A 27,232-nucleotide genomic window follows, 5' to 3' on the forward strand; every position below is an offset into this window, starting at 1 on the left:
TAAATAAAATGTTTAAATAAATAAATAAATAAATAAATAAATAAATAAATTTGTTCTTCAATGTTATTGAACATAGTAATTTTTCAATACATACCAGACATTTTACAAACAAAATTATATCATGCGGGATTAGGTAAGGCAAAATATTTTGATTATTAAAGTGTCATATACCCATATCTTTAGAAAGTGTAGTAGAAGATTGGGTTAAGCTTGCACAATTTTTCTCATTAGTACGATGGGTACCTGATCTCTGATGCTGTTGTTCTTATTGTCTCAAAGGAGAGCATCCCTGCAGCTATTTTAGCTGCTTTGCCAAAGTTCATTAAGCAAAATATTCCTTGGTGACACTAGAACTCAGGTCTCTAAGGATCCTTTACGTTATTCATAAACATGATCTCAGGGCATCCCCAGAAGATAGAGCAAAGGACCATAAATATCATTATTTTTGGAGTAGAAAAGCCAACCCCTAGCTCAGAACAATCAGAGATGACTTCCAAAACCCTGAGGAAATTTGTTTATTCTCTTTCCTTACGTTAAGTTTTCTTCTCTTCCTGGCCGAGACCAAAGGAAATGCTTCCAATGTTTAAAATAAGAGTCTCCAATGACAGTTTTTATATGATATGAAAACAGAAAGCTCAAAGAACTCAAGACCCTCCAGAAAATGCCTGGAGAGTGACTATGAGTTGATAATCCCATTGGACCTGGGCTGAGGCACATCTTCTCCGCACAACACAGTGAAACACAGGAAGAGCTGCCAGCTGAAGCCACCAGTAATTACCCAGAGTAAGTACTGTAGGTAGACATAAGAGTTACTTTCTCCTATAGGAGGTAAGAGAAAGAAACATTTGCTGGCATTTCTTCTGTAATATGGTTACTTAAGCTTGTTTCAACTTTTAATGTGGAAAATTGTAGTAGACATGTTGTGAACTATGCAATAGCCCTTTGTAAGACTTAAGATCATATAGCCAGAGCTATATTTTTGCATCCATAATTACTCACCCGTGTAGTGTAATTTCAAGAACATACAGAAATATACCTTCCAATCCTTGGAATTTGTACCCCAAAAGAATATTACATTGCTTAAAATGTCCACATTTTCTAATTTGTAAATATTCTCTTGCAATGAAAAATTTTAAAAGAATTAATTTAATCCTTCCCAAACATCTGTTAATTCAACAAAAATATTCCCTTAATATCTAATTCCTCAATAACAATAATTTGAGTAATTGGATGACTGGAGGAGAGAGAGGCCATTTTTATTGTTCATGGAGCACAATTTGTTCTCTAGATAATGACTTGTATGACACTGTTCAAGATAACAAAGTGAAAAGAATATTTCACAAGTGCAACTTTTGCCTGCTGTGTATCCAGAGAGGAAGGATGGAAAAGGAGATGAGAGCAGGATGTCAATTTTTAGTTACTTTGTAGTTTGTTCTACTTCTTGCCCTTTTTGTAGCCCTGAAGTAGTCAGAGAGCATCAATTCTTAGATAAACCAAAATCAAAGGACAGGCAAAGAATAAGCCATAGTAAATTATTAGCACACTGTTTTATTTGCACAAAAGAGAAACTGTTAATAAATTGATTTTCTAACACAAGCAAAAATAGAATTTGCCCAGAGATTGAGGGGATATGAAAAATCTCAGGGGCCCCTGGGTGGCTCAGAGGTTGGGCATCTGCCTTTGGCTCAGGGTGTGATCCCGGGGTCCTGGGATCGAGTTCCACATTGGGCTCCCTATGGGGAGCCTGCTTCTCCCTCTGTCTGTCTCTGCCTCTCTCTGTGTCTTTAAATTATTTTTTTAAAAAGAAAGAAAAATCTCAGGAAGTTTGAGAACAAAGAACTCTGCTTTTCTTTCCTTGTATAAGCCACTGATTTGTATGAGCGGCTCACAAAGAAATCACTCTCTAGGCGTGGAAGGGTCATCCGTTATTTGGATATTTCAGAATTCCTTTTTGAGGTTGACTGATTCCAAACTCCTGAGATTTCCATTACCCAAAGAATCTCGTTCATGCTCACATATCCTAGGGGTGATAGAGTAACTAGTATACATCCAACTCCCAATTCATAATCACCACAAAAGAGAGCAATTTACTGTTACTATATTATTATATCTACATCTTGGAAGTGTTAATGCAAATAAAGAGTTGAACATTGTGCTACTGATGTGTGACTGATTGATGGAAAAGGAGATAGAGAAAGGAGTATTGACAAGGCAACGAAAAGTTGAATGAAAGTGTTTTTAGAGGCCCTATGGCAGTTTCAAGGCACAGAAATGGGAGAATACCATTTTCCCTTACAAAAAGTTGGTTTATTGGTTTGTCTCTATGCTTAGGCATTTGTTTCTCTAAAAATTGGTTCTACATAGCACAAAAAACTGGACAGCTAAATGAATTTCTAATATGTGTATAAAAAGATGGGTGAAATTCATACTATGAATATTAAAAGACACTTCATTTATTGATTGCATGTTATAAAAGGGTCAGTAAGAGATAAATAGTTTTTGGGTGTAGAAAGGGAAGTAGATTATTTAAATGAAGAAATAGGTTCTATCTTGAGTACACTCACAGGAGTTAGGGCAATTCGAATCATCCTGATGTTGCAGTGTAAGCCTGTTAATTATCATTATTGCCTAAAATTTTCTCTCCTTTAAAAAATAATAAAATGCAGACTGAGTTAAATTATACATAAGGTACATTAAATCATTCATCTAAAATTATGAATGCATGCTATCTGTCAGACTCAGTTTCTGCAATAACAAGGTATATAGCAGAGAAAGAACAAATTCCTTGTGGGTAGAGTTCATTTGTTAGTGACCTAAGTGATCCAATGACTATTCTTGAACTCCTGGAATATCTCCATCTATAGTACCTATGTGAATTGCTACTGATTTCAATTAAAACTCTATAAAGTGATTCTTGAATGAAGAACATCAATACTTCTTATCAGACGACGAGGGTTGAGACTAGAGATTGAGATGGGGAAGCTAAGGAAACCATGCCACACTCTAGTTTCTTTTTAGGAGAGGAATGAATCTTCAAAAACAGTGTAAGTGATTTAAGCTTTAAAAAAGAAAGGAAAGCATAAAGGGCTAGTTTCCAAATTCTATAAAGAACTTATTAAACTCAACAGCAAAGAAACAAACAATCCAATCATGAAATGGGAAAAGGACATGAACAGAAATCTCACAGAATAAGACATAGACATGGCCAACACACACATGAGAAAATGCTCTGCATCACTTGCCATCAGGGAAATACAAATCAAAACCACAATGAAATACCACCTCACACCAGTGAGAATGGGGAAAGTTAACAAGGCAGGAAAACCACAAATGTTGGAGAGGATGCAAAGAAAGGGGGACACTCTAACTCTGTTGATGGGAATGTGAACTGGTTCAGCCACTCTGGAAAACTGTGTGGAGGTTCCCCAAAGAGTTAAAAGTAGACCTGCCCTACGACCCAGCAATTGCACTGCTGGGGATTTACCCCAAAGATGCAGATGGAATGAAATTGGGACACCTGCACCCCGATGTTCTAGCAGCAATGTCCACAATAGCCAAAGTGTGGAAGGAGCCTCAGTGTCCATTGAAAGATGAATGAATAAAGAAGATGTGGTATATGTATACAATGGAATATTACTCAGCCATTAGAAATGACAAATACCCACCATTTGCTTCGACGTGGATGGAACTGGAGGGTATTATGCTGAGTGAAATAAGTCAATCAGAGAAGGACAAACATTATATGGTCCAATTCATTTGGGGAATATAAATAATCGTGAAAGGGAATAGAAGGGAAGGGAGAAGAAATGGGTGGGAAATATCAGAAAGGGCGATAGAACATGTAGACTCCTAACTCTTGGAAATGAACTAGGGGTGGTGGAAGGGGAGGAGAGCAGGGGGTGGGGGTGAATGGGTGACGGGCACTGAGGGGGGCACTTGACGGGATGAGCACTGGGTGTTATTCTGTATGTTGTCAAATTGAACACCAATAAAAATAAATTCATTATTAAAAAAAGCAAACAAACAAAAAAACCCAGAACAAAAGAAAGCAAAAAAAACAACCAAACAAACAAACAAAAAAAACACCAAAAACCAAAAACCAAAAAAAAAAAAAAAAAAAAACCAACCCAGAACTGTAGTCTCTAAGAAATATTGAATGGGGAGCAAATTCTGGACAATGGAAAAAAAACTAAGTACCCAACAAGTAAGAGGTGCAGAAGAGAGATTACTAGAAACAAATACACAGGAATCAATAGCAGATGGAGAATTAAAATATTAAAGTAGAAACTAGCTCAGAAGCTAAAAAAAAGAAGTCTGGAAAAGGATTCACAGTTTAGAATTTGGATTTTTATGTAGGAGTGTACTCAAAATGATGGTGCAATATGAAACAGATATAAAAAGTAAGAGTGCTGAACCACCTGACCAGAATAGGCATTAAAGAATATAGCTTCGGGATCCCTGGGTGGCGCAGCGGTTTGGCGCCTGCCTTTGGCCCAGGGCGCGATCCTGGAGACCCGGGATCGAATTCCCACATCGGGGCTCCCGGTGCATGGAGCCTGCTTCTCCCTCTGCCTGGTCTCTGCCCTCTCTCTCTCTCTCTCTTGTGACTACCATAAATAAATAAAAATTAAAAAAAAAAAAGAATATAGCTTCGTCTCAGTACATAGACCACACCCTTTTTGTTTCTGTTTTATTTTTAATTTTTGTTTTTGTTTTGTTTTTAATTTTAATTTTGTTTTGTTTTGTTTTAATATATGCTTTGACTTGCCAGCATATAATACAACACCTAGTGTTCATCTCATCATGTGTCCTCATTATGCCCATCACTCAGTTACCATATGCCCGCACCCACGTGCCCCCTGCAACTCTTTGTTTGTTTCCCAGAGTTAGAAGTTTCTCATAGTTGTCTTACTGTCTAATTTTTCACCACTCAGGTTTTGTTTCTTCAGTTCGCATTTACATAACAACTTACTTGTGCCAGATGTAATGGAATAAAGGATATATAAAAACATAACCTCTATTTTGGAGAAGTTTATAGGAACTTAGAGGAGAAATATAAGTATACGGAAGCATACAATGTGGTCTAGAGAGTAAGCAGCAGCTGTTTATAAATAACACGGTATCATAATCTCACGACTCTGGGAAGATGAATGAAGATTTCCCTGGAAGACTGATACCTAAAGAGAATTCTGAAGCACCAATTGCCATTAGTCAAAGATTAGCCCTTGCAGAGAAGACAGCATGTGAAAAAATGAGGAATTTAAGCGCTCAATGTTTGTGGAACTTAAGTTATGAGAAAGAAAGCTAAGGAATTTGTAATAGATAAGCAAATAGGGAAGGCCCTGTCCAGGAAGAGCCTTGCAGGCCACACACAAGAGACTAATCTTTATCAATAAATAGCGAACACAGGATGCCTGGGTGGCTTAGCGGTTTAGCGCCTGCCTTTTGGCCCCAGGTGTGATCCTGGGGTCCCGGGGTTTAGTCCCACATTGGGCTTCCTGGATGGAGCCTGCTTCTCCCACCGCCCTCTCTCTCTCTCTCTCTCTCTCTCTCTCTCTCTCGAATAAATAAATAAAATCTTTTAAAAATAAATAAATAGTGAACATTAGAAGAGAAGATGGCTTGGAGAAGGACCGTGATTTCATTTGAGCTCTAGTGTATGAAGTGTCTGTGGAACATCCAACTGATGATATACACTTAGCAATTTTTTTATTTGGAAAAGTTCCAGATTTGGAATTCATCATATAAATGGCAGTGAAATCAATTGCACCAAGTGAAATCTTGGAGAGCATGGAGTAAGAAGAACAAAGAGAAAACAGAAAAGAGAGGTTTCAGGACAAATATTGGGGAATAGCAATGCTTCATAGGTTAATAGAGGATGAGGAGGCCATAGGACACTAAAAAGAGATAGAATCTGGAATAGAATCAGGATTATGGTATGGAATCCATTTGAAGGGGCTATCAGGCAAAATAACTACAAAAAATATGCCAATGGCTTCAACAGTAAAAACGTTCTTATGGGTGTTAGAGCAGTAGGAGGTTGGACATGAAAATAGGGTGCAGAGCCCTAAGACCTAAACTAAGTATGGTTAGGATGAGAAGGTGAAAATAACAGTATCTTTTCAAAGGAATAAGAATGTAATTAAAGATGAATAGCCTGTGGGTCACCTTGGTTGAGCATCCACCTCTTGGTTTCAGCTCAGATCTTGATCTCAGGATTGTAAGATCAAGCCCTCATGGGGCTCTGTGCTAGGCATGAAATCTGCTTCAGATTCTCTTCCGCTCCCTTTAGCCCTCCCCACAGCCTCTCAAAAACTAGATACACAGCTCCTGGAAGACCTATTTATTGATATTAAACACAGATTTCATTTCAGGGCTTTTGAGAGAAATGGAGCCACAGACAACTAAAAAGTCAGGTGTATACATATGAAGATATTCCTTTTTTTCACACTATAGATAAAATAATTGCATATCAAACTATCTTTAAGAATAAGGAGTACAAGCAGATAATAATAAAGAGACAAAGGGAAATCTCAGGATCCAGTGCTGTGTTTTGTTATCATTGTGTTTGTTTGTATTCCAGGTAAAATGCATCTTAACCTTAAAACAATCCTTTGAAAATAACAACTGAAGAGAAGTCATGTTCTTCATCATCTAGATATGACATATATCCAAGGTTTGTCTTGGATAAAGAACATTTTAGTACACATTAAGTAACATCATTTTTTGCTCTTATTTGTAAATCCAATCCATGTAATGAATTACAAACAATTAACATGTACATTTGTAAATTTTCAGGGGGAAAGAATGATCTGAGAAAATGTTGGATTGTTTTACATTAACATGAATCCTGAATATTTGCTCATATATGGAATATTCAGGAAGGCTAGTTGGAATAGTGGTGATATGGATTATGATGTGAAATGAGAAAATAGACTGATTTGGTTGGTTTTTGTATTCAGTGTTTTGCTACAGAATTTTAATACTGATCTTCCCACAAAAATCTCTTTTATTTTCATAGGCTGATGGTTAGATTTCAAAAGTCAGTGATGAGAAACTATACAGCAATAACAACTTTTATCCTGCTGGGACTGACAGACGACCCACAACTGCAAATCCTGCTCTTTATCTTTCTATTTCTCACCTACATCTTGAGCGTAACAGGGAACCGGACTATTATCACCCTCACACTGGTGAACTCCCATCTTAAAACTCCTATGTACTTTTTTCTGAGAAATGTTTCCTTCTTAGAAGTGTCATTCACCACTGTCTGCATTCCTAGATTCCTGTATAGCATATCAACAGGGGCCAATACTATTACCTACAATGCTTGTGCAAGTCAAATATCTTTTGTTATTCTCTTTGGAGCAACTGAATTTTTTTCTCCTGGCAGCCATGTCCTATGATCGCTATGTTGCTATCTGTAAACCACTTCATTACATGACCATCATGAGCAATAGGGTGTGTAGCTTATTAGTCTTCTGCTGTTGGGTGTCTGGCTTGATGATCATTCTCCCACCCCTTAGCTTGTGCCTCCAGCTGGAATTCTGTGACTCGAATGCCATCGATCATTTTAGCTGTGATGCAGGTCCCCTCCTGAAGATCTCATGTTCAGATACATGGATGATAGAACAAATGGTTATCCTTGTGGCTGTATTTGCACTCATTATCACCTTAGTGTGTGTATTTCTGTCCTACACATACATCATCAGGACAATTCTGAGATTCCCCTCTGTCCAACAAAGAAAAAAGGCCTTTTCCACCTGCTCATCCCACATGATTGTAGTTTCCATCACCTATGGAAGCGGCATCTTCATCTATATCAAGTCATCAGCAAAAGAAGAGATAGCCATAAATAAAGGTGTTTCGGTGCTCACTACTTCTGTTGCACCCTTGCTGAACCCCTTCTTTTACACCTTGAGAAATAAGCAAGTGAAACAAGCTTTTAATGACTTCATAAAGAAGATGACATTTCACTCAAAGAAACTGAAGTTTTGATAAATCAGTGTAAATGAAAGAAGAAATTCCTCTAAACATGTAACAACAGCTTCTAGCTTGTTGCATTGCTTTGCTTATAACTTGATCATATTAACCCTCTCAAAGACATTTAATAATACATCCTAATCTCATCTAATCGAACTCCTTTTTCTTTCAAACCAAATTCATTCATGATGTTTTCTTTCACTGTAGAACCATAAACTATAATTGAACTCATCGCCACTTCTGACCTAATCCTTTCTTCAGTGTTCTGGGGAAGGAAGGAAAGTAATAATATTAAACTATATAAGTGCTATAGAAGACACATTACATACTAATAAAACCAGTTTCTTTCCCTAATCAAAGTCATCAAAATTAATGGCATAGTCGAAGACCCAAATACAATATAGAAAACAGCAAGAGCAAAGATGCATCAAAATAAATTATACCAAATAGGGCATTCTAGGGCAGTCGAAATAATGAAAACAACAAATGGAAACAGAGATATCAATGGGAGTTTGGGAATAATCAGAATTGAAGAGATGGAAACAGCTTCACAAACACTGATAAGATGTATTACTTACTTATATTTATGACAGAACTTCACTTAAAAGGCATACATTTAATTTAAGACAAATGGTAAACAGGGGCACCTGGGTGGTTTAGTGGGTTAAGTTGTCCAAATCTTGGTTTTGGCTCAGGTCATGATCTCATGATCATGAGATCAAGCCCATCAATGGGCTCCATGCGCAGCAGGGATTCTGCTGGTTGATTCTCTCCCTCTGCCCCCTCCCTGCACTCACTCATGAGTACTTTCTCTCTCTAAGTAAATAAACCTTCTAAAATAATAATTAATTAATTAAAAACCAAACATTATGTCACTTATTATATGTTACAAAATTAGAATAAATGCATAAGAGCAAATTGGAACACCAAATTTTAAATGACAATGAAATAATACCATTATTCACATCTACACAAGGCTAAGTGAATGATTTAAGAAGATATCAAGAATATGTAATCAGTAGAAATAGGAAAAAAATAAGGAAAAATACAAAAAAGATAAATTTTAAATTCTAAAGTGGGCTCTGAGGGGCTCCTGCATGGCTCAGCCAGTTACTGATTTCAGCTCAGGTCATGATCTCAATGTCATGAGATCGAGCACCACATAGGACTCCTCACTGAGCAGCAAGTCTGCTTGAGATTCTCTCCCTCTCCATCTCCCACCTCCTCTGCTCCTTCCCCTATTTGTGCCATCTCTTCATCTCTCAGATAAATAAATAAATTTAAAAAAAATCATTAAAAATAAAACTGGGCTTTGACATAACATCTAAAATTCTTTTCTTTTTAAGATTTTATTTATTTGAGGGAGAGAGAGAGAGAGAGAGAGTGAGGATTGGCGGGGGTGGGGGTGCAGAGAGAGAAGCAGACGTCCCTGCTAATTAGGGAGCCCAATGTAGGGCTTGATCCCAGGACCCTGAGATCATGACCTGAGCCAAAGGCAGATGCTTAACTAACTGAGCTTCCCAGGTGCCACTCTTTTAATTATTTCTATTGGCATAGGTTTGAAAATAATTGTATTTTTCAAACTGCCAATGATATGCCAAGCTCTTCAAAGATTATTATTAAAATAATATCAACTCTTACCAATCCTGGAAATACATTTTAGTTGTATCAAAATGTAGGCTGAAGAAGATTGACACATTGACCAATACATCATAGGTAGTGAATAATGGAGCCTGAATTCTGATATCAAGTCATGTCCACTTCACTACAACTCATGATCTTTCAAGCAATAGTGTAGTTATGCTGTGGAAGGGCTAAGAAAAGACACTGATTCAAAGTATGTAATCTGCATAGTAGTTGGGATCTCTCTCTGTAGTCATAGACTCAGTTTATGGATGTGTCTACTTTTCAGTTTATTAATTTGCTTTACTGACATCAAAGAAAAACATTAAGTTGTCTAAACATTTCAAAATTTATGTAATGGATTTTATATATTATGCTATTCATGAAAAAAATCTTAGTGGTTTTTGAAATTCCATGTTATGATTTGTTATTCTAATCCTTTCTTTCCAATCAAAAATGCATTGTGGTAAGGCAAGTCTGTGAGGGTGACATTGTATAGAGATAATTTTGAATCTTCTCTTGTTTACATACGAAACTAAGTCATTTTAAAATATTGACATTTTTCCATGCTTATTAATCTATAACATGGTATAACCATATTGAGATATGAAGGTTAGAATCATAGTCCTAAATTTTAAGGTAAGATTTCTGAGTACAAAATTATTGGACAAAGATTATGAGCAGTTTCATAGTGCAAATGTCTTTTACCTCTTGATTTAACGGGGGAACATTTATTCATCTGTTTTAGAGAACATTCCTTACATCTCTCTGAGATATTTACATAATGATAAAAACTTGAGGATTATTTAAAATGATAATACCTTGTTGTCCTGAAAATAATTGCCTTCAGAGCACCTGGGTGGCTCAGTCCATTGGCTAACAACTCTTGGTTTTGGCTCAGGTCATGATCTTGGGGTAGTGAGATCCAACCCCACAACAGCTCTTCTCACAGCACAGAGTCTGCTAGAGATTCTCTCCTTTCTTTCTCCCTCTGCTCCTCCCCCAGCTTGTGCACATACAGGCATGCACATTGCTCTCACACTATCGTTCTCTCTCTCTCTCTCAAATAAATAAATAAATAAAAACTTTTATTTTTTAAATTTATTTTTAAAGATTTTATTTATTTATTCATGAGAGACACACAGAGAGAGGCAGGGGCAGCGGGAGAAGCAGGCTTCCTACAGGGAACCCCATAGGGGACATGATCCCAGGACCCCAGGGTCAAAATATGAGCTAAAGACAGCTAATGACTGAGCCACCCAGGTGCCCCAAATAAAAACATCTTAAAAAGATAATTGCCTTCAATAGCTATGGTAACTGTAAAATTTCATTTTAATTCTCTTCTCTCTAGGAGTTTACTTATAGCATAATCCTTTCCTCTTCTAATCAAACATTTTGTTGAAAATTAATGTATTAAGAAAATCTCTTTATAATGTCTGAGCAAAGAGTTTTGATATGGAGCTAGATTTTAAATCTAAAGCTTACCACAATTTTTCTACAACTATTTTATCTTGTTTTATCTACTAATATTGGATTTAATTTCATGCAGGCTTATATCATTCTTGTTAATTCTCTCTCTTGCACATGGTCTATATGCAATGTTCTTGTAACTTCAATGTCTCCCTGCTAGTTTCAGTAGTCGCTGCTTTTCAGGCTTGTTTATCAGAGATGAATGGGAAATCAATCAGTTTAGAGGCTAACATTTGATTTTTCTCAGCTTTTTGCTTAGCAGCCTGTCACCCTGTGTTTCCATGGGAAGACCTAGCACAGTAACTAGAACATAAGCCCTGTATTTTATTCTTCATGATTCCTATAAACTAAAATGCATGACCACCTAGTACATCAGCTATGCGAGCTAGTGAGTGAGTTAACGCATTCTATCATGTCATCTCACCTTTAAATCTCCTCTGCTTACAAGACAAGGATTTCTTTTTTCTTTTTTTAAAGATCTTATTTATTTATTCATGAGAGACACACAGAGACAGAAAGGCAGAGAGACAGGGAGAGGGAGAAGCAGGCTCCACGCAAGCAGGTGCCTGACATGGGACTCGATTCCGGATCCTGGGATCACGCCCTGAGCCAAGGACAGATGCTCAACTGCTGAGCCACCCAGGCATCCCCGGGACAAGTATTTCTATAAAGTGGCCTGGCTATTATGAAGTTAGGGTTCTAAAGGCTGTTAGGTCTTTCGATCCAATCTGCAATTTTTTTTATCTCTGTCCAAAAATACATTTTTTATTGAGGTATAATTTACACAACACAAAATTCACCATTTTAACCGTTCACTGTGTGCAATTCACTGGCTAGCCATACATTCACATAGTTGTACAATCATCAGCATAATCTACTTTCATAACATTGTCATTACCCCAGAAAGAAACTCTTTAGCTATTAAGCAGTGACTTCGTGTCACTCCCTTCCTCCAGTTCCTGGAAACCATTGACATGCTCCCTGTCTCTAGAATTTGCCTATTCTAGGCATTTCATATAAATTGAATTATACAATATGTGTTGCCTTTTGTGACTAGCTTCTTTCACTTAGCATAATGTATTAAAGGTTTACACATGGTGTTGAATCTATTAGTACTTTATTCTTTTCTATGGATGAATAATGTTCCATTGCATAGATATACCACATTTTGTTTATCCACTCATCAGCTGATGGACATTTAGATTGTTTCATTTTGAGGCTGCTATGAACAATGCTGTTATGAACATTCATGTATAAATTTTTGTTTGAATCATAGAATATTTAGATGTGCTTTTTAATATTTAAAAGAGCTTGTGATGATATTAAAGGGGCATAAAAAATTGGAGGAATGATCATATAGATTTTTTTCTAAGCCAGCAATATCACATGAGCAGTAGAAATATAAATTAATCATATTTTATTTGAAATGCATTTGTATGTCTAATACCTGGAAATACTAATACTAAACCCATAAATATGTATATATATGCATATATATAATGCTTTCTGAACCATTTCATAATAATTTAAACATAAATTAAACATTGTGCCTCATTATCTATCTCAGGGCATGCTTCCTAATAAGAGCATTATGTTATATAACCAAAATATATTGATCAAAATCAGAAAGTCTGACATTGATATATTATCAAATCCATAGTACATATTAAAATTTTATAATTTTTTTCAAGTGATGTCTTTTATACCATTGTATTCCCTCTAGATCCAGCACAATGCAGGATTATATATTGCATTTAGTTCTCTCATTTCTATTTAGCTCCGTTAATCTAAAACAGCTCCTCAGCCTATATTTCACTTTATTGTCCTCGTATTTTCAAAGAAGACATGTTACTCAAGCTCATCTGATTTTTCTTCAAGGTTAAACTGGTATTTGGGGGGCAGCCCCGGTGGTCCAGCAGTTTAGCACAGCCTTCAGCCCGAGGTGTGATCTTGGAGACCTGGGATCGAGTCCCACATCAGGCTCCCTGCATGGAGACTGCATCTCCCTCTGCCTGTGTCTCTGCCTCTTTCTCTCTATATGTCTGTCATGAATAAATAAATGAAATCTTAAAAAATATTTTAGGGTATTTGGGTGGTTTTTTTTTTGGCAGGAATAAAACAGAAGTGATGATATAGATCCTTCTTGGTCCACATTTTCAAGAGCCATATAATGCTGATTTTCCCAGGGGTGGCGATAATTGAACACCTGGCTAAGGTGGCCTTCCCAACCTTGCTAGACTGCAAAGTTACTATTTTCTCCATGGAATAGTAAGAAGTTTCTTAGGAGATATTTTGAGATGGTGTAAATATCCTGTTCCTTATGAAACTTTCACCGCATCTTTATCCATTCATCTGTCGATGAACACCAGGGGTCTTTCCACAATTTGGCTATTGTGGCTGCTAAAACATCGGGGTACAGGTGTCCTGGTGTTTCACTGCATCTGTAGCAGTGCAACAGCTGGGTCATGGGACAGTTCTATTTTTAACTCTTTGAGGAACCTCCACACAGTTTTCCAGAGTGGCTGCACCAGTCCGCATTCCCACCAACAGGGCAAGAGGGTTCCCCTTTCTCCACATCCCTCTCCAACATTTATTGTTTCCTGTCTTGTTAATTGTCACCATTCTCACTAGTGTGAGGTGGTATCTCATTGCGGTTTTGATTTGTATTTCCCTGATGGCAAGTGATGCAGAGCATTTTCTCATGTGCATGTTGGCCATGTCTATGTCTTCCTCTGTGAAATTTCTGTTCATGTCTTTTGCCCATTTCATGATTGCATTGTTTATTTATTTGCTGTTGAGTTTAATAAGTTCTTTATAGATCGTGGATATTAGCTCTTTATCTGATAGGTCATTTGCAAAGGTCTTCTCCCATTCTGTAGGTTGTCTTTTAGTTTTGTTGACTGTTTTTTTTTTTTTTTTTTTTTTTTTTTGCTGTGCAGAAGCTTTTTATCTTGTTGAGGTCCCAATACTTCTATTATTTATTATTAAATACCCTAAAATCTTTTTAAAGATTTCATTTATTTATTCATGACAGACACATAGAGAAAAAGAGGCAAATATCTTACAATTTTTGCTTTGTTTCCCTTACCTTCATGGATGTATCTTGGAAGTTGTTGTGGCCAAGTAAAACAGGGTGTTGCCTGTGTTCTCCTCTAGGATTCTGATGGATTCTTGTCTCACATTTAGATCTTTCATCCATTTTGAGTTTATATTTATGTCTGATGTAAGAGAATGGTCTAGTTTCATTCTTCTGCATGAGGCTGTCCAATTTTCCCAGCACTGTTTATTGAAGAGACTGTTCTTTTTCCAATGGATTAGCCTTTCCTGCTTTGTCGAATATTAGTTGACCATAGAGTAGAGGGCCCATTTCCGGATTCTTTATTCTGTTCCTTGATCTATGTGTCTGTTTTTGTGCCAGTACCACACTGTCTTGATGACCACTAGCTTTGTAGTACAACCTGAAATCTGGCATTGTGATGCCCCGGCTCTGGTTTCTTTTTCAATATTCCCCTGGCTTTCAGGGTCTTTCTGATTCCACACAAATCTTAAGATGATTTGTTCCAACCTCTGAAGAAAGTTCATGGCATTTTCATAGAGATTGCATTAAATGTGTAAATTGCCCTCAGTAACATTTACATTTTCACTATATTAATTCTTCCAATCCATGAGCATGGAATATTTTTTCATCTCTTTGTGTCTTCCTCAATTTCTTTCAGAAGTGTTCTGTAGTTTTTAGGGTAGGGTATAGATCCTTTACCTCTTTGGTTAGGCTTATTCCATAAAATTCCTAGGGATTTTATGCTTTTGGGTGCAATTGTAAATGAGACGGACTCCTTAATTTCTCTTTCTTCAGTCTCACTGTTAGTGTACAGAAATGCCACTGACTTCTGGATATTGATTTTTATATGCTGCCACACTGCCAAATTGCTGTATGAGTTCTAGCAATCTTGGGGTGGAGGCCTTTGGGTTTTCTACGTACAGAATCATGTCATCGGCGAAGAGGGAGAGTTTGACTTCTTCTTTGCCAATTTGAATGCCTTCTATTTCTTTTTGTTGCCTGATTGCTGAGGCGAACACTTATAGGAAAATGTTGAATAGCAGTGGTGAGAGTGGACATCCCTGCCGTGTTCCTGATCTTAGGGGAAAGGCTCCCAGTGTTTCCCCATTGAGAATGATATTTGCTGTGGGCTTTTCATAGATGGTTTTTAAGATGTTGAGGAATGTTCCCTGTATCTCTTCACTCTGAGGACTTTTGATCAGGAATGGATGCTGTATTTTGTCAAATGCTTTCTCTGCATCTATTGAGAGGATCATATGGTTCTCCTTTTTTCTCTTGTTGATGGGATCTATCATGTTGATTGCCTTATGAGTGTTGAACCAGCCTTGAATCCCGGGGATAAATCTCACTTGATCATGGTGAATAATCTTAGTGTACTGTTGGCTCCGATTGGCTAGAATCTTGTTGAGAATTTTTGCATCTGTGTTCCTCAGGGATATTGGTCTAGAATTCTCCTTTTTGGTGGGGTCTTTGTCTGTTTTCCAAATGTGATGCTGGCCTCATAAAACAAGTTTGGAAGTATTCTGTCCTTTTCTATCTGTCAGAACAGCTTTGGTAGAATAGGTATGGTTTCTTCTTAAAACCTTTGAACAATTCCCCTGGGAGCGATCTGGCTCCAGACTTTAGTGTCTTGGGAGGTTTTTGATGACTGCTTCAATATCCTCCGTGGTTATTGGCCTCTTCAGGTTTTCTATTTCTTCCTGTTCCAGTATTGGTAATTTGTGATTCCCCAGAAATTCATCTGTTTCTTCTGGGTTACCTAATCTGCTGGTATGTGGCTGCTCTAATACGGTTTTTTTTAAATTTTTTTATTTTATAAATTTATTTTTTATTGGTGTTCAATTTGCCAACATATAGAATAACATCCAGTGCTCATCCCATCAAGAGCCCCCCTCGGTGCCCATCACCCAGTCGCCCCCCACCCCCTGCCCACCTCCTTTTCCACCACCCCTTGTTTGTTTTCCAGAGTTAGGAGTCTCTCATGTTCTGTCTCCTTCTCTGATATTTCCCACTCATCTTTTCTCCTTTCCCCTTTATTCTCTTTTACTATCGTTTATAATCCCCAAATGAATGAGACCATATAATGTTTGTCCTACTCTGATTGACTTATTTCATTCAGCATAATACCCTCCAGTTCCATCCATGTCGAAGAAAAAGGTGGGTATTTGTCATTTCTAATGGCTGAGTAACATTCCATTGTATACATAAACCACATCTTCTTTATCCATTCATCTTTCGATGGACACCGGTAGGATCCTTCCAGTTTGGCTATTGTGGACATTGCTGCTAGAAACATCGGGGTGCAGGTGTCCCAGCATTTCATTACATCTGTATCTCTGGGGTAAATCCCCAGCAGTGCAATTGCTGGGTCGTAGGGCAGATCTATTTTTAACTCTTTGAGGAACCTCCACACAGGTTTCCAGAGTGGCTGCACCAGTTCACATTCCCACCAACAGTGCAGGAGGGTTCCCCTTTCTCCACATCTTCTCCAGCATTTGTGGTTTCCTGCTTTGTTAATTTTCCCTATTCTCACTGGTGTGAGGTGGTATCTCATTGTGGTTTTGATTTGTATTTCCTTGATGGCAAGTGATGCGGAGCATTTCGTCATGTGCTTGTTGGCCATGTCTAGGTCTTCCTCTGTGAGATTTCTGTTCATGTCTTTTGCCCATTTCATGATTGGATTGTTTCTTTGCTGTTGAGTTTCATAATTTCTTTATAGACCTTGGATACTAGTCCTTTATCTGATACGTCATTTGCAATTATTCTCTCCCATTATGTAGGTTGCCTTTAGTTTTGTTGACTGTTTCTTATGTTGTGCAAACGCTTCTTATCTTGATGAAGTCCCAGTAGTTCATTTTTGCTTTTGTTTCTCTTGCCTTCATGGATGTATCTTGCAAGAAGTTACTGTGGCCATGTTCTAACAGGGTGTTGCCTATGTTCTCCTCTAGGATTTTTGATGGAATCTTGTCTCACATTAAGACATTTCATCCATTTTGCATTTGTATTGGTGTATGGTGTAAGACAATGGTCTAGGAACCACTTTTATTCAAAAACAATAATAGGAAAGTAATTTTATGTTCATAAATAAAGCATAAAGTTCCAGTAAACTTTTGAAAAATTGTTGTATATCATAAGCAATCAACAAAATGTGAATTAAAGTGAACAAAGAAACAAAATATTGTTTGGATCATCATATTGTCAAAGACTTAATACATTAACAATGCGTCTTGTGTTATTAATGCATCTTCCAATCTCCAGGGATACTGTCCCAATTCCTAGATGCATTAGTTAGCTTCTGTTTTGTTCTATTTTTCTATTTTAATTACATTTTACATTCACTAGTGACTTTGAAATAGGGTCACCAAGGGCCCTTTTTTGTAACTTAGTTGATCTTGTCTATTTAACGGGTTGGCTGTTAAACAGCTGGTAAAGCATCCTCAATCATATCTTGGTAAAACTTTTTGGAAATCCCCCCATGCTAAAATTGTTTGGTCAGATCATCAGCTTTTCAAAATCAAAAAGAATTTTTGGTTTTCCTTTGCCTGTTTATTTGTCTTTCCTTCTATATAGCTAATCAGATTATGCAGAAATACTTCATTTTTAAAATCAGATATTCTAATTCATGATAAATGTTAGATGAAGGGATATAAGAATTAATATAGCTTGTGTTTGCATTTCTATTGCTAACTTTGTGTGAAAATTAAGTCAGTAAGCATGACTACATTATATCCATGTCACTATCGATAAATCTTATTAACTGTGAGTTCCACTAAGGCTCTGTATGGATAAAAAAAAAACACTGGATCCCAAATGAGAGAACAAAGTATAAGTATATTCGTATTTCTCAATACAATTTTTTGTTATGAAATTTGAAAAAATGATTAAAATATTTCCTGTACTTTCCTAAGTGCATGCATCTAAACTTCTATCTATCTATCTATCTATCTATCTATCTATCTATCTATCATCTATCATCTATCTATTATTTATTATCTATCATCTATCTACATTTATATGTAAACACACATTTAAATGTGTTGTGTGTATTCTTTAATGTAGGTAGTTCATAAGGATATTAGGAATTAATTTCATTTCTAAAATGTCATTTCCTTTTAAAGAATATTAATCACGGAAGCAACTGAAGAAGTTTCTAAGCTTGCTTTATGAATTGATCACGTATGTTAGCAACAAAATGGTTAGATTTGATAGATAGATGATGCAATATTTATTGCCCTAGCTGCCAACATATGCACGTACACACACTCATTCACATACACAATCTCAGTCGTACAATTACATCTTTTCTTTTTTTTTTAATTTTTTATTGATTTATGATAGTCACACAGAGAGAGAGAGAGACAGAGAGGCAGGGACACAGGCAGAGGGAGAAGCAGGCTCCATGCACCCGGAGCCCGACATGGGATTCGATCCCGGGTCTCCAGGATCGCGCCCTGGGCCAAAGGCAGGCGCCAAACCGCTGCGCCACCCAGGGATCCCCAATTACATCTTTTCAACTTAAAACTTGGTTAACATTTCATCCAAGAAAATCTTTTTTTTTTTAAACAAATACTTTTTACTGTCTAGGCATAGTAAACAAAAATTAGTAAGTTACATCTGCAATATAATTAATTTGTCAGGATGTTTCTGAGGCATGTTTCTGAAGTAAGTAACTGGAAGGACAGAGGGTGGTTTTGCATAGGGATAATACCCAGGATCAGCAAGGACTTTTGCTAGAGATTACAATAGGGAATGAAGGGAAGATGACTATAAGAAAGAAAGGAAGGTGAGCCCTGGGTAACAATGCTGTGTTTCATATGTGAGCTACTGCAGATATTTCAAGTGTGCATCTGCAGGACATTTAGACAGTTTTTTGCCCATGAGCATATTTCAATGTTTGTCCTCCCTGATAGTGTCTAGGAATTCAGAATGCTACTTTTTGTTGCATAGGTCCATCTGAGACTATTCTGTCAAACAAGGAACCCAGGAGGAAGCTTTGGTTGAAACTAGCCATCTATTAGCATGCCATCCAATAGAAATGCTAATTCCAGTCTACCTGGACTACAGTCTGAGAAGTTTGCCCTATACTGTCAGTAAAATCGAAGAATGTCTCCACATAATTAAGGGACTTTCTAGTAACAGGTTCAGGTAAATACAACACAATAGAAAATTATCACAAGCTCATAATCTAGAACCCTTTAAAAACTTCATTATCTTATATATTTTTTTATGATCTCTATTTTTTTATGTGGCCTATAGTAGAATTTAAATGAAAAGTCCCATGGAGCTGTGACCAGTAGAGCTGACTAAATGCCCAGTCTAAGAGACTATATTCTAATACTCAAAAATTAAGGCACTGAAAGATCAAGGGAACATGATACTAATTCTTATATTGACCTTTAACATTAGTATAGTATATTCTATAGGAATCATAGGAATTAAAGGACTTCCACTAAGTAGACTTTTGAAATAGAAGTAAAGAATATATTCTGGTCTTTGTAAATATCTATGTGTTTATTAATATACTGAGAAGCCACTATGTTCCAGGAAATGTGATAAGATCTGAGTCTACTACTGAGAATAAGATTGGCCCTGATCCCAAGGCTATCACAGTCTAAGTGGGTGACACATAGAAAATAAGCAATCTCTACACCCAATTGCTCTGATGTAAGGATGACAGATATACGAACACAGTGGAGTTGTAACTAGCCTAGTCTGCAGGAATTGAGATGGTATCTCAGAACTTATTCTGGATGCAATGAGGAAAATGTAATAAAATGATCAAAACAAGAGACAGGAAGTCCAGTTAGAATATGAAGGTTTCGGGGATCCCTGGGTGGCTCAGTGGTTAAACACCTGCCTTCGGCCCAGGGCGTGATTTTGGAGTCCCGGGATCGAATCCCACATCAGGCTCCCTGCATGGAGTCTGCTCCTCCCTCTGCCTGTATCTCTGCCTCTGTCTCTCATGAATAAATAAAATCTTAAAAAAAAGAATATGAAGGTTTCATATTGAGTATGAGATCAAAGTGATCTGAGGTAGGGTAGAAGAAGATGGAATGGAAAAGATAGACCTTTTAATGACATATTAGAGACGTATTTTTTTTCAGACAAACTAGATTTTATTTTTTATAATTTATTTTTTATTGGTGCTCAATTTGCCAACATATAGAAGAACACCCAGTGCTCATGCCATCAAGTGCCCATCAGCCAGTCACCCTACCCCCCACCCACCTCCCTTTCTACCACCCCTAGTTCGTTTCCCAGAGTCTAGTCTAAATAGATTGGTCTTTTCCAGATGTGGGAAGCTGGGTGGAAGGGGGCCTTCTAAAACAAGAGTAATGATAATGAAATACGCAAGAGTAATAATAGTAGATTAGTGGATAAAGATGCCAGATTTCAGTAGCCTGAGTAATGAATGAAGGGGTAGAGAAGTGAAGAAATGAAAACATATATATTGACTAGGAGAATTCATCTAAATGGCATGGCCTTGAAATTCAGTTACTGGACGTTAACGTGAGCTTTGCTAAAGAATACAACTTGTGCCAAGTATTGCCTCATATTGTAATAGTATGAATGTATGTAAAGGGGGTTTGGTGGATCACAGAGAAGTGCAGAAATAAGGAACTATTTATTGAATACTATAAAGTGTCAGATGAAATGGGATTAGGGTTCACCATGCTTTTTTAAATTGTTAAATTTTGCAACAGTTTAGTATAGAAAAATGAATAAACTTTAAGGACACAGGTCTATATATAGAAGGAACATGAACTGTGTCATATAAGCCATTTCTCTACTTAGACCAGGCCTGTACCCACATAATCCTCCCTGAAGAGAGAGACACTATCCTGATTTCTAACTCGATCAGTTTTGCTTAACTTTGAAATTTGTGTAAATGAAATTGTATTCTACACATTCTTTTCTGTCTTGCTTCTTCACTCAAAATTATGTTTGGGAGAACTTTTTATACTATTGAATGTAACAATATTATTTTTATCTTCATTGTTATGTGCTTCCATTTTATGAATATATCACGATTTAAAAACTGATTCTATCACTGATGGGCATTTTGGTTATTGGGTTATTGGGAATGATGAGGCTAAACTTTCTTAAACATGCATTCTGTGTACATATGTACACATTTTGATTGGGTAAAGACCTAGGATTATAATTTCCTGCATCATATATATCTGGACATCTGTTTAAAAAATATATTCAAAAAGTTTTCATAGTGTTTATAGGAATGTACACCCTAATATTCAAGAAACTTGATATGGCCCATCTATTTAATATCCATTATTCTCATGATTGTGCAGTACTTGTGAATTTAATTTTCTTTTCCCTAAATACTAGAAAGTTCACATTTCATATGTTCACTGGCCTTTAGATATGCTCTTTAGTGAAGAAATTAGCCTAATTGTTATTAGATTAGATTTTTCTTTTCTTATTGAGTTGTAGCAAATTTTATAAATTTTGACTATAGCCCTTGACAATTATTGCAAATATCTTCTCACACTCCATGATTTGTCTTATTTAAATCATTTTTAAGGCACTTGGGTGGCTCAGTCAGTTAAGCATCTGACTCTTGATCTCAGCTCAGATCTTGATCTCAGGGTGGTGAGATCAAGCCCCATGTTGGGTCTCCATGCTGGGCATGCAGCCTACTTTAAAAATCATTCTTATTAAAGTATAACTGACACACAATAACATGCACTTACTTTTTAAAAATGTACTTAAGTGTAGCATTCCACCAAGTCTTGACAAATGTACAACATCTTTACAACTACTAATGCGATCAAGATATATAAATTTCTATCACTTCTAAATGTTTGACTGTGTTCTTTCCCAGTTAATCCTTCATACTAGATTTGGTTTGTCTTTTCTAATTAAACTAAATCTTATAGTATTTTCCCTTTAATACATATATATTTTTTCCTCTGGCATACGACTTTGAGATTTATCCACAGTATCACACACATGAATTCTTTATTCTTTTCCTGCTATGTAGCCCTCCATGTATATTTATATATACCACTTTTTGAATTACTTCTCACAGGGATCCCTGGGTGGCTCAGTGGTTTAGCTCCTGCTTTTGGTCCAGGGCGTGATCCTAGGGTCCTGGGATTGAGTCCTGCATCAGGTACCCTGCATGGAGCCTGCTTCTCCCCCTGCCTGTGTCTCTCATGAATAAATAAAATCTTTAAAAGATAAAGTACTTCTCAATGATTACTTATATTACATTCCTCTTTTGATTATTATGAATAAAATTGCAATTATCAAGTCTTTCTAAGGACATTTTTTTTCCTCTTAGGTAAATTCTTAGGGATGGATTTGTCATGTTACATAATAGATACACTTTTAAGTTTTTAAGAAATTGCAGAACTATATTCCACACTGGTTTTACTACTTTCTATTTCCACCAGTGATAAGAAAATTTCAACTGCTTCCTGTTTTTCCCACCCTTGCTATTGTTAATACATTTCATTTTTATTATTGGAACAAATGTTTAGTAATGTCTTATTATCATTTAAGTTTTATTTCCTTAATCACTAATGATGTTGAGCTTCTTTTCATGTGCACATTTGATATTCATGCCTCTTCCTATGTGCAGTATATGTTCAAATCTTTTACCAGTTTCATTGGGCTGTTTTCTTTTTATTGGTAAACTGTGTATTTGAGTACATGTGTACACTCACACATACATGTTCCTTTGTATCCATCATATTATATACATAGCATAGGTTAAGTAAGATGTATTTCATATATATATAATGAAATATGTCCCAAATATATATGTGCATATATACTCTGTGTAGACATATATCTGTACACTAAATACATGACCTTTGTAAATACATGTTTTGTAAATATCTTCTCCTAGTATTGGGCCTTTCTTTTCATTTTTTTAAACAGCTCTTTTTTAAGTTTATTTATTTGTGTAATCTCTACACTCCGTGTGGACTTGAACTCAACCCTAAAATCAAGTGTCTCATAGTTCTTCTGACTGAGCCAGACTGGCACCTCCTTTTCACTTTTTTTAAAAAAGATTTCATTTATTTATTCATGAGAGACACAGAGAGGCAGAGACATAGGCAGAGGGAGAAGCAAGCTCCACGCAGGGAGCCAGATGTGGGACTCGATCCCAGGTCTCCAGGATCAGGCCTTGGACTGAAGGCAGCGCTAAACCGCTGAGCCACCAGGGCTGCCCTCCTTTTCACTTTTTAACAGTATTTTTGAAAAGCAGGTTTTTATTAGGTCTATGCTCTATTTTATTTTTCATTTGTGTTCATTTTTATCCATATGTATGTATTATTGTAGCAGCACCATTTGTGATAAGACATTATTTTTCCCTTCAATTTGCCTGATATTATTCTATTTAAGTACACATTGCTCTATCCCAATAAGCTATGTGTTTAAACATATCTCCATGTCAGTTTTTTAAACTTTCCATTGTATTGCTATACTATACTATTATTTGTTCAATTTATGCACAAGTATTTAATGTTTAAATGAAGCTGTAATTTTTTGTAATTTTTAAAAATTTTTCAAGTTCAAATGCTCATTGTTATACACAAATAGAATTTTTTATATATATCAACGCTCTATCTCATGCTTTTGTTAAACTCACTTATTTATTCAAAGATTATCTTGTAGATCATTTAGGATTCCTTATCCCCCCAATCCTGCTATCAAAGGAAGATGATTAAACTCCTATATTGCTAATCAAAATGTCATTATTTTTTCTCACCTTATTTTACTGGCTAGGAATTCCAGCACATGGTTAAACATGAACTATAAGTAGCCATCTTTGCATAGTTCATAATTTTAGAGGAAAGCTTTCAGGCTTTCCCCCTCATATTTGATATTAGCAGAAGTTTTGGGTTGTTTTTTTTTTATATATATAACTAAGTATCCTTTATCACATGGAGACAGTTTTCTCTGCTTCTACTTTACTGAGAAAAATTTTTAAGCATAAAGAAGTGTTGAATTTTGGCAAATATTTTTTCCTGAAACTATTCAGAAGAAACATGGATTCTCCCTTTTTCTGTTATTGTGGAGAATAAGTTGATTTCAAATATTGAACCAACATTGAATTCCTGGGGTAAATGTTGCCTTCTCCTGATGTGTTATGCTTATATTGCTATTGAGCATAATGAGTTTGATTGGCTATTGTTTCTTTGAAATTTTCTATCTAGGTTTATAGAAGATATAGTTCAATAGTTTTTCTTTTTTTATAGTATCCTTGGTTTTGATATCATGGTTACACTCACCTTATAAAGGAGAGGGAGAGGGTGCTTAATATCATCTGTTTTATGAGGAAATTTAATATTGATTTGTTTTGCAATATACTCTTAATGATGTTTTCTTAAAAATAAGTCTTAATATCCAAGAGTGAAAACCCCCATCATTCTTTATGTTCTTCAGATGTGATCTCGGCCCTTGCATTCTATCTAAATCTTACAGGTGTTTCTTAAATCCCTTGCATTTCGGCCCTTGCATTCTATCTAAATCTTACAGGTGTTTCTTAAATCCTCAAAAAATAAGGTTGGATACATTCCCTACTCTTATTTTCTCAACGACATTAGATAAAATTCATAATATCCCATGTTTAAATCTCTAGTCCTAGAAGTTTTACTTTAGAATGTCTTTAACTACAAATTCTATTTCTTTACTAGTTGTAGGATTGTTTCAGGTTATGTATTTCATTTTGGATGTGTTTTTGTAGTTTGCTGACTTTGAAATATTCATCTGTTTCATTTAAGCTCTCTAAAATATTTTTGTTAATGGTTTGCAGTATCCTCTAATATCCTTTTAATATCTGAGATCTGGGATGATAGGTTTCATTTCTGATTTTTCTAGGAAGTGAAGTGTGTTTTCCTCCTCTCACTGTGTTATTTTGTTGTTTTGCTTGTCAGTCTGGTTAGAAGTTCATCAATATTATTAATCTCTAAAGAACCAGCTTTTAGGGGGGCCTGGGTGGCTCAGCAGTTGAGCATCAGCCTTGGTCTCAGGGGATGATCTTGGACATCCAGTATCAAGCAGTTCCCTGTGGGAAGCCTATTTCTCCCTCTGCCTATGGCTCTGCCCGTGTCTTTCATGAATAAAGAAATAAAATCTTTAAAAACAAAACAAAACAGCTTTTGGTTAGATTAATTTTCTCTATTGTATTTTTGTTTCTAATTTTGTTGACTTCTAGTCTTATCTCTATCTTTGCTTCCGTCTCATTCTTTGGGTAGTTTTTTCACTCTTTTTTTCAGCTTTTTGTTATTGTTGTCAAGGATTTAATATTTGGTTTGAAACTTTTTCTTTTGTAATATAAACATTTAACATTATAAATTTTCCACTTGTTCCTAGGTTTACCTTCATTCCACATATTTTTCATTTATTTCAATATGTTATTTTATTTCCTTTGAGTCTTAGTGGTTGACTCATAAAGTATTTAGAAGTAACCTGTTTAATTTGTAAATATTTTCTTTCCATTTTTCTTTGGTTATTGATTGTTAGTTTGATTTCTTTGTGGTCAGAGAATATCTTCTATATGATTCCAGTTTGTTTAAACTCATTAATATTTGTTTTATTTTACCTCTCTTGTTGGGATACCGATTTTGCAGTCTTACATGTACACTTCAAATAATGTGCATTCTCTTGATGGGATGAGCACTGGGTTTTATTCTATATCTTGGCAAATTGAACACTGATAAAAAATAAATTTATAAAAGAAAATAATATGCATTCTGCCATTATTAGGCAGAGTGTTCTATAAACATCAATTATATATAATTGACATATAGTTTTTCTATACTTTTGTGGATTTTCAGTCAACTAGTTCCATCGATTAGTAAATCTCCAGCTATGATTTACAATTTACCTATTATTTCTTCTTTTATTTATGCCAGTTTATTCTTCTTATATTTTGGTGTACTGTTAAATACATAAATAATTAAGATCTTTAGTTGTTATCGGTGAATTGGATAATTTAATGGTATGTAATTTTCTTTTGTATGTTTGTTAACTTTCTTTGATGGTAATATTAGCATATTTACTCCAACATTCCCTTTATTGTGGTTCACATGGTAGTCATTTTTTAATTGTTTGACTTATCTATGTCATTATATTTGAAGTGAAGTGTTTAAATACTGCATCTAGGTGGGAGGTTTCTTAAAAACACATTCTTATAATCCCTGTCTTTTAATCAGTGTAGGTATGTTTTGGTCATTTATACAATGTAATTATTTATGTTTGAACATCTGTTAATCATTTTGTTTGTTCTCATGGTTCTTTCTTTTGTTTCTCATTTTCTGCCTCAAAATTAATAGCCCCAGTGTTTCATTTTAATTTATATAACGTACGTTTGACTATACCATTTCTTAAAAGTTTGTGTGTGACATGATGTACCCAAGAAACATTTCACAGACCAGTTATAATCAATATTTTACTACTGGAGGTAGAATGCAGAAAATGTATTACTATATAAGACCCATCACTCTTCCCTTTTTTATTGTGGTTATCATTTATATTAAGTTTACAGACGTGAGTAGCTCCATCAGATAATGCTATAATTTTTGGTTTCATCAATTTTATGAAAGGATTTGTATAGAACTGGTGCCTTTGTTTGTCTTGACTGTTTAGTAGAAACCTACAATTAAGCCGTCTGCGCCTGGAGTTCTCTTTATGGGATGTCTTACTACATATTTGTTTACTTTAATAGATATAGGACTATATATATTAGATATTTCAACTTGAATTATCTTTGGTATATTGTATCCTTCAAAGAATTAGTGCATTCCATTTAAGTTGCCACATCTACTCTGCAGACATTTTCAAAATATTTCATTTTTATCTTCTTAATATCTGTATAATCTCTAATGATGTTATCGCGCTCATTCCTGACAAAGCTTATCTTTTCTTCAGGTCAGTCTCACAGCAGTTTTATCAGTGTTATTTATCTTTTCTAAGAATCAGCTTTCAATTCCTTTGATCTTCTCTCTTGCTTTATTGTGTTCTGTTTCATTGATTTTTGCCTTATTGTTTCCTTTCTTCTGTTTAAATACTTTCTCTTTGACTTTTTTTTCATGTAGATTGCCTAAGACATCATAGGTAACA

The 27,232-nt window shown here is 35.8% G+C and overlaps 1 pseudogene; it reads left to right on the forward strand.

The window, feature by feature from the left end:
- The first annotated feature begins 7,049 nt into the window (after window positions 1-7,049).
- Window positions 7,050-7,998, forward strand: LOC119878361 (annotated as a pseudogene).
- Window positions 7,999-27,232: the final 19,234 nt, after the last annotated feature.

The sequence above is a fragment of the Canis lupus genome, unplaced genomic scaffold, assembly GCF_011100685.1.
Source record: "Canis lupus familiaris isolate Mischka breed German Shepherd unplaced genomic scaffold, alternate assembly UU_Cfam_GSD_1.0 chrUn_S1542H1730, whole genome shotgun sequence".
Classification (NCBI taxonomy): Eukaryota; Metazoa; Chordata; class Mammalia; order Carnivora; family Canidae; genus Canis; species Canis lupus.